Here is an 8,822-nt window from a genome sequence, read left to right on the forward strand (position 1 = left end):
AGAAGGGTGTCCAAACTGTTCTTGCTTTAAGACAATATGTGCAAAAGCAGTCACTGAATTCAGTGATATAGCCTACATAATCAGCCTAGAACTACAATCCAGTCAAACACTACAAAGAAACTTTTTATTATATGAACAGAATATTCCTGAAAGATGCATACCTTACCTCATCTCAGTTATTCATTCTGCACCAGTAACACACTTTCAGTCATTTCTTTGTTTTGATGGACCTATGCCATCAGTTTTATCCCTAATACACAACACCTCATGTTTCAGTACATCACCCCTTATATCCCAGCCCTCAGTATTCCGTTGTTATTTCTGATGACTACAGCAATGACCTAGGGATAATTACTGTACCCATAGGAGGACAAAAATTGAGATCCAATTTTGAAGTCCGTTATTTCAGAATAGCAGTTTGATGAGCAAGAGCAGGGAGTTCAGACAGGGAAGACCTACGTCCAGAGGGACACTGAGGATGCAACGGACTGGTTGAATCTCCAGTTTAACAATACTCCACGCTCAGATAGGTACTGTACATTCCCAAACACTACCATCAAACACAAATCCTTAAATAAGTACAAAAGTTAGTATTAGGCACACATTGTCTACTAATGTGATCTGTGTATACCTCAATGCTGCCATAATATCTTTTTTACCATTACAGGTCTTCTTTCAATTCAGGGCCCTCAGAAGCTGGGGTGGTGGTCAAAGTTGTTCTTTAGGTTTTTTTTAAATCACAAGCACTGGGAAAAAACTACAATTGAAGTCATAGTTTGGGTATAAATAATGACTCAGACAACTGTCTTTTATTTTCATTTTTGTTTTCACTGACTGAGAATGTAAATTGAACTTTAGTGCTATTGTGCTTTGTTCTCCCTCTCTGTGAAAATGTGTTCTGCATTAAATTGCATGGATAAACTAGAACAGCTCCAAATATCACCCTTCAGCTTTTGTATAACACAAGAGCCAAGAAAAGATAGAGAATGTGGTTTTATGACCAACAGATGGTGTAATTGGTATCATAGATGTTTTTATGTCAGGGGGTCGTAGGTTCAGCCTCCATCTGGAGCCTTCTCAGATCTGCTGTGTAGCTAAATGATTAAAGAAGCTATATTGGGTCAAAACCACAACCACCTGCCTCAGGGTAAAAGTATTGCTTTCTTGATCTAGCTGTTATACTACAGTTGCCTCCCATATTACGGTTCTCAAGCTAACCAATGCAGCAGTTAATATCAACAGGATTCAACAAAATATTCAACACCAATTTGCTCATATCCTTCAAGATTCTCAGTAGCTTTTGATGAATCTCATAAAAGTAAGCCTAGTTTTGCTTACTTGAGTGAAAAGGTATTCTAGCTCAGACTGATAAATAATTGCAACAATCCAAAACCCAAGGAAAAGGAAACAAGTATGCTGGGTAGACTTTTAGAGATTCAGCATTGGCCAGTTGGCCAAGACAGCTCACATCTCCCAATCAGAATTAGACACATTAGTATTCTGATGGTAAAAAGCAATATTAATACTCAACATAATTGGTCTTAGCTACAGTTTCTGAATTAGGATCAGAATATCAACAAAAATGCTCTAATCCTACAGTATTAGGGTTATATATGGTTTACCTGGCTAAAAGGGTGTACAGATGGATCAAACCCAGTAATTTATGTACACAACAAAGTCACCAGTTTACTTCTGTTATGTGATAAGTATTAGCAGTAATAAATGCGCAAAGCTAGTGAAAGCATGACTTCAGTGGAAACCAATACTCTCGCTTCCATAAGGCAGTGATTTCTTCATACTCTTAGTATTATCATTATGTGGTGCACCAAACTTGCCTGGGATACCTCATGATTTAAGTGCTCTCTCTAGCAGTGATGCCAGAGAGTTTACCCGGCTAACACTAGAAACAAGTGAAATGTTTCTGTCTAATAAAAAAACCCACGCAAATTACTGTAGTTTCATGCAGTTCTGCCACAAGGCACTCTATTATTCTTCGCAAACTCTGAATAGCAGTACTCCTATGTTAGACAGAAACAGCAGCCCAGGATCTGAATTTTACAGATAATGACACAGGTATGAGTCAAATGCTTTCCATTATCGCATTTCATGGACTCATGCATAAAAGAACAGTAAAGCCAAACTCTCTTTCAAAATGTCAAAATGCTCCCTTATATTGTGTTTTAAGGATTCTCCCATGCTAATGAAAAACTTGGCATTTATTAGAGCTTTAAAATAAGCTTTAACACAAATTAAAAGCTAATGTTTAATAGACTGGTTTATCTTCAAAATTTAAACATAAACCCTGTAATTTTAAGTGTACATAAATACAAAGACAACAACATGTGATTTCATTTTTAGCTTTAAGCCTGCTAGAACTCTGCAATCAATTGCTGAAGATTTCTCTGGCAAATGTTCATACCTGAGGCTGAGCTTCAAAATAAGAAATTTCAGCTGTTGATAACATGCAAGATTATGTGCTTCTTTTTGCAGATACCTAAACAAAATATACATGTCTTCAGAAAGCAGTTGCTTCTTAATGGCAGGTGAAGTTTTAACTGCACTTTCTTCAATACTAAACATGTTTTTGCATAGGGGATCATTTGTATTATATGTGTTTACTGGTATAAGAAAAACTTGAGATACAAGTGAGAAAAAAATGCATATTTTCTCTCTCATATACACAAAAAATATATATTTCTATTTATTTTTACTTACCAGAAGCAGTGAAATATTTTCCTTTCACAAAGGAAACATATTGTCTGCTGCAGAGCACTGTTCCCAATCGCCTGTACTATGGGCAGGATAACAAAACACCACATCAATGTAATACCATATATTTCCATTCCATTCATCTCTGAATAGTTGAGACATTTCAAGTAGATACAGGATTTATGAAAATGAGTCATTTTAGCTGGCCACACCAAAATATTTATACTAGCTGCTGAGCACACTGCCTAGACATTTGAGTGCCTCTAAGTGGGAAACATCATCAACATAATTATTCAGCAGCCAAGAAAACAAGTTTGTTAATTTAAGTACTTCTATGTGAATTCACATAGCTTGTCTTCATGGGTATATTATGTCCCTTGATTACTGCTCAGCAACATCCCACAGTTTCACATAGTTCTTGCAAAAAATCCATACTGAAAACACTTAAAAAAAAATGAATAGGCAGAGAACTGCAAGTAATAAGGAGGTCATACATCTTGAGACTGTTGTGAAACACAGCATGATGCTCCTACGCTATCTGAGAAACTTGGCTTGCTCTTTCATGAACTTCAGGAATTATTTAATAACGTCAAGGCAGTGGATAATTTCACAGGAAAAGTCATAATGAGAAGACACACACCTGGATCTTCCAAGAAAACCTGAAAATTAAGCCTCTTTCACCTCTAGGTTCTTTGGATAAACACGTAAGCACTTAAAGTTACCCACTGGTCTAGAAGTTGCTGTTCCAGCGTCATCTGTAACACAGATGTTTCAAACCTCTCTTTGCCATTAATGCCTGGCAATAGCAATACTGTGATGTGTGTGAAGAGTAAGAGAGCAGGATTAATCAGTGGCTGTTTAGGCTATGTTCTACTGAATAGAGGCACAGCAATCAGAACAGAGTCTGCTTCCACAGTGAGATGCTCTTCCTCCACGTCTCTTCAAATCCATTAATACTACCTTAAGGGACAATAAACAAACACAGAGGTGTATACTAGCAGCCTAAGAGTCTTCTGAGGCTACTTCTCTTTTCTGGAAGTAAAGGGCCATGTCAGTCCCTCTAGTCACCAAATAAGACACTCAAATGCTAAACAGATTGGGCATTGTGCAAGTTTTATGCTGCCCATTGACAGTTTCACAGTAAACTACCCCAAAGGCAAATGTTGCTGCCGTTTTTCCATCTATGACAACAAGAACTCATTCACCCATGAGTCAGCTTCCTACAACTTTCTGCCCTGCTGGCTGCTCACAGAATCTCTGTGACCAAAGCAGTATGCATATGCTGAACTTCTACTTCTTTTTAATTTTAAGGGTTGAAGTACCCAAAAATTATTAAAACCTTGCCATTTGATACCATCTCTTAGTTCTGCTCAAAACTGTTAAGAGGTTATTTTTTTTTTTCACCTAGCTGTTTTCAACTCTTTCCTTAGCCCAGCATAGCAAATGTATTTATAGAATGATGTGTGGATACATAATAAATTCCCTTTGTTATCACACACTGAACTCTTCCCCCAGGTTGCAAAGGGTATTTTCAACTTCATTTGCTAGTTTCATATGATTTCAGTTACATCTAATTTTGCTGTAAGTCGAGTCACTATCACTATTTTTTCTTGCAAACACAAACAGTTTCTGATACGCAACAATTTCCAGTACTCAGAACCAAGATCACCATTCTCCAATGTGCATGGTTGCTCCCTAGACTTGGGTGGACCAACAATGGGTGAGCAACAATTCTGGTGACAATTAACTTCTGTAACCTAGTCTCATTACTAATGATAGCTAGGATCCTGCTGTCCATGTTCTGCATTGCAGCTCCACTGTCGCACTTTGGATTCTTGTATCTTACTATTCTTAATGAGCACTTTATGTTTCATGTTCAAACTGAGGGCCCCATAGATACTACTGAATTCCACCTTTGTAAAAAGCATCACTATCTTTCTGTCTTCACCTCATAGCATTAAAAAAATGTTCCCATTTTTGACCTGTAACTCCAGTATGTCTAATATTGCAGCTGTGATACCTTACTCACACTTAATTCTATGGTTTCAAATAGTAAAAAGTTACTAAAATGGCAAAAGTAGCCTTCTGTACTCAGAGGTGATCATTGACAAGAGTCATTATGCATTTCTACAGATTTCAACCTATGATTCAAACCTCAGTGTTGTGGCTTAACCCTAGCTGGCAATTAAGCCCCACATCGCTGCTCACTCACTCCCGCCATGGCGCACTGGTGGAGAGAATCGAAAGAATAAACACGAGAAAACTTGTGGGTTGAGATAAAGACAGTTTAATAGGTAAAGCAAAAGCCATGCATGCAAGCAAAGCAAAACAAGGAATTCATTCACCACTTCCCATCGGCAGGCAGATGTTCAGTCATCTCCAGCAAAGCAGGGCTCCATCACGAGTAATGGTTACTTGGGAAGACAAATGCTGTTAACTCCGAATATTCCCCCTTCCTTCTTCCTACCCCAGCTTTATATACTAAGCATGACATCATATGGTATGGAATATCCCTTTGGTCAGTTGGGCTCAGCTGTCCCAGCTCTGTCCTTTACCAACTTCTTGTGCACCCCCAGCCTATTCACTAGCAGGGTGGTGCAAGAAGAAAAGGCCTTGACTCTGTGTAAGCACTGCTTAGCAGTAACTAAAACATCCCTGTATTATGGAAACTGTTTCCAGCACAAATCCAAAACATAGCCCCAGACTAGCTACTATGAAGAAAATTAACTCTATCCCAGCAAAAACCAGCACCCTCAAATATGCGTGTATTGTAAATTGTACAGCATTCACCGGTAATATGCACCAAGGAACAGGTGATCACTGGAACTAGACTGAAACTGAGTCATTACATTTTCACTGGAATCTTCACCTAATAAAACCAGTTCATTTGTACCATTATATTAAGCCCCCAATTTAATGCAACTTGCTGCACATCCCTTGCCTCCCACCAGTCAGACAAGAGCAACATGCCTCTGCATTTAGGAAATGTAGGCATCATCACTCAAATAAGGTCTACTGTATACCAAACACTTTTCATGGCTTAAGTAACTTTTAAGCAACTAACAATGCATTTATTTTTGGTGGCTACCCTGGAAAATGAAGGAAAAAAAAAGCAGGAAGAAGACTGGAAAACAAAGATGCAGGAAACAGCAAAAGCTTCAAGAAACAAGAGAGCAACTTATGTAAAACTTCTGATCTTTTAAAATCCTTAAACATTTCAAAATTCTTATTCTCAACATAGCAATTAGTGTATTTAAAATTTGCTTATTAACAAAGTTTGAACATCAGCACCTTTCAGTAAAACAAGCCATAGGCACAATCATACGCAGATTAACTTCTTTCATGTAGTTCACTTACCCATGAAAAAGTCAGGAAATTTATTATTGCAAATGCTGATTACTGTTTGCTAGCAAATTTTGTGTGTAGCTTGACCATGGAAATCTAAGGATGGATCAAAATTAGATCAATAGTCTTTTATCGATAAAATATTCTATCTGAACAGTCACAAATAGGAATTTTGTTACCATTGAGTATTCCATATCAGCTACTTTAAAGGCCACTTAAATACTCCCAGATTCTAAACCTAAAGACTGCATACAAAGGTAAGGGGTATCATAGCCTGTTTAGATTCTGTAACTGAAGTTCACATTCACCACTGACAGCAAGGCAAAACTTTACTCAGTACAATCATGATAAACACAACTGAAGCTAGCTTATGAAAAAAATATTATCCTGGACAAAGTTAAAACAAAAAAGTTAATAGTTGATCTTTCAGCCATTAACTGTACAGAACAGCTATTTCATTATCTCATTATGTGAAAAACCAGAAAAAGTCCAAACCACTGAAAAATTATGATAGGAAGTCAAAACCACCTCTCAGATTATCATGAAGTGTTGGTGTTGTCACCTTTTTTATCCTCTCTCGTTAGCATCAGTCTAACACGTACTTATTGTAATGCACCGAGTTTAAATTCTTTCTCTTGCATTCCCTCCAACATCTACTGTGACACTGTTTGGTAATCAACAAATGGCTTGCTCCAAAAGAAACCTAATTTTGAGTAATGCAAGTGTCAAAAATTATTGCTACTTCCTGATTGAGTTATAATCATAGAACTACAGAATCACAGAACAGCCCAGGTTGGAAGGGACCTCAAGAGATCGTCTGGTCCAACCTTTCATGGGAAAGTGAGCCTAGATGAGATTACCCAGCACCCTGTTCAGTCTTGAAAACCTTCTATGATGGGGACTCCTCCATACCCCTGGAAGGTTGTTTTCCAGTGACTGACTGTTCTTCTCACTGAAAAATATTTCTTTATGTCAAGATGAAACCTTTCCCAGTACAATCTGCATCTATTGCCCCTTCTTTTCTCCATGTGGCTCCTTATGAAAAGAGAGCCTCTTCACTCTTTACAGATGCCTTTTAAGTACTGGAAAACTGTGATGAGGTCCCCCCTGACCCTTCTCTTCTCCAGGGAGCAGAGACCCAAATCCTTCAATCTTTCCTCACAGGGCAGGTTCTCCAGCCCTTTGATCATCTTTGTGGCCCTCCTTCAGACCTTCTCCAGTCTGTCCTTGACTTTCTAGACTTGTGGGGACTGGAACCGGACACAGCACTCTTAACTGCAGTCTGACAAGTCCTGAGTAGAGTGTGATGATCATGTCTCTATCTCTGTTAGTAATGCCCCCAAAAGTTCTCATTTGTGGCATGCATCAAATAAGCAGTGGATTATACATTTCCAATTCTACTGAAGTTTTTCCTCTGACTCCAATATTTATTGGGTTTCGCCAACACTGGATCCCCTGTTGGAAAACGCAGCTCAGTTACCCAAAGAGCATGCAAAGTCAGGTGGTAACACCTTTAATAGCAGAGGTAAATAGAGAAATCTTACCCATGTAACATGGCAGGCAAATTTGCAGTATTTTCTTCTGGAAAGGTCCTTCAAAGCTGAGGCATATTTCATCTGTACTCAAGAGTCTGTTGATACATCAGAAATTCTATACTGAGCCACAGCAAAACTATATCTGGCCCTGCGTCTAGTTTCCAATAGCAGTTTTCCATAAGTATCTGTTAGCTAGGTATTAGAAATTGATCATGTAGAGAACTGTCCTTCCCTGATAGATACTTCCAGCAATCTGCAGTGCAGCTGATTTATTAGTTTGTGACTTTTATTATGCATATTTTCCTCACACACACTGGACAGGAAACTAAAATCTGAAAAATCCATTAACAGCAAGACAGAGTAGGTCCATTATCTTATTAGCATGAAAAATGCCAAAGAAGATAAGAACACAACAAGAAATGTTATCCAGACACTTCCTTTTATTAGGACACTGAAACAGTTTAATGTACAAACGCTTTGTGTTAGTTGTAAATATTTTCTCTTTTTAAGCAGCATTTACAGCTCATGTACATTTCTCGAGTCATCTTAAGATGCAAGACACTTTTGCAGTAGCAGCTTCATAGACCAGTGAATGCCAACACTCCACCACCCTGTTTAAAATAATAAAGTCCAGATGGAGTGACAGAAAGGAGACAGTACACCATTCTGTGCTGTGACTGGGATCGTATTTCAAAATACGAAAAAAAAAGTTATTCACCATACCTCTTTCTTTCTTAATACTCTCCTTATGCATTCATCAAAAAATGACTACTATAATAACCAGAAAAGGCATCTGTAGGTTCTCCTATAAAAACAATGAACCTACACAAATAACAATCTATTATTTTTAAATATTCAAGGAAAATAGATCTCTTTGTTTAAAAAAAAAAGAACATATATTTCATTAAGACATGCTTCTTCAAGACAATACACCTTCAAAGTATAAATTCTTTCCAGTCCCTCCCAGTCCCCACATATTGCAATTGCTTTCATCCAGGCAATTTCAATAAATGTCCATCTTATTACAGTTAAAATGCATTCCTTCTCAACTACCAGATACTAATCATCAGTAAAAAAAAAAAAAAAATATTATTTTTTATCACTATTTATTATCCTGATGCTTCCACTTATCTGAAACTCTGTTCCAACTACTTGGCAAGGCAAAATACATAAATTAGTTGAATTAAAATTAAGAATCCAGATATTTATTTTCAATAGAAACTTTGAAGTTCA

This window comes from Charadrius vociferus, unplaced genomic scaffold, assembly GCF_000708025.1.
Source record: "Charadrius vociferus isolate BGI_N301 unplaced genomic scaffold, ASM70802v2 scaffold271, whole genome shotgun sequence".
NCBI lineage: Eukaryota > Metazoa > Chordata > Aves > Charadriiformes > Charadriidae > Charadrius > Charadrius vociferus.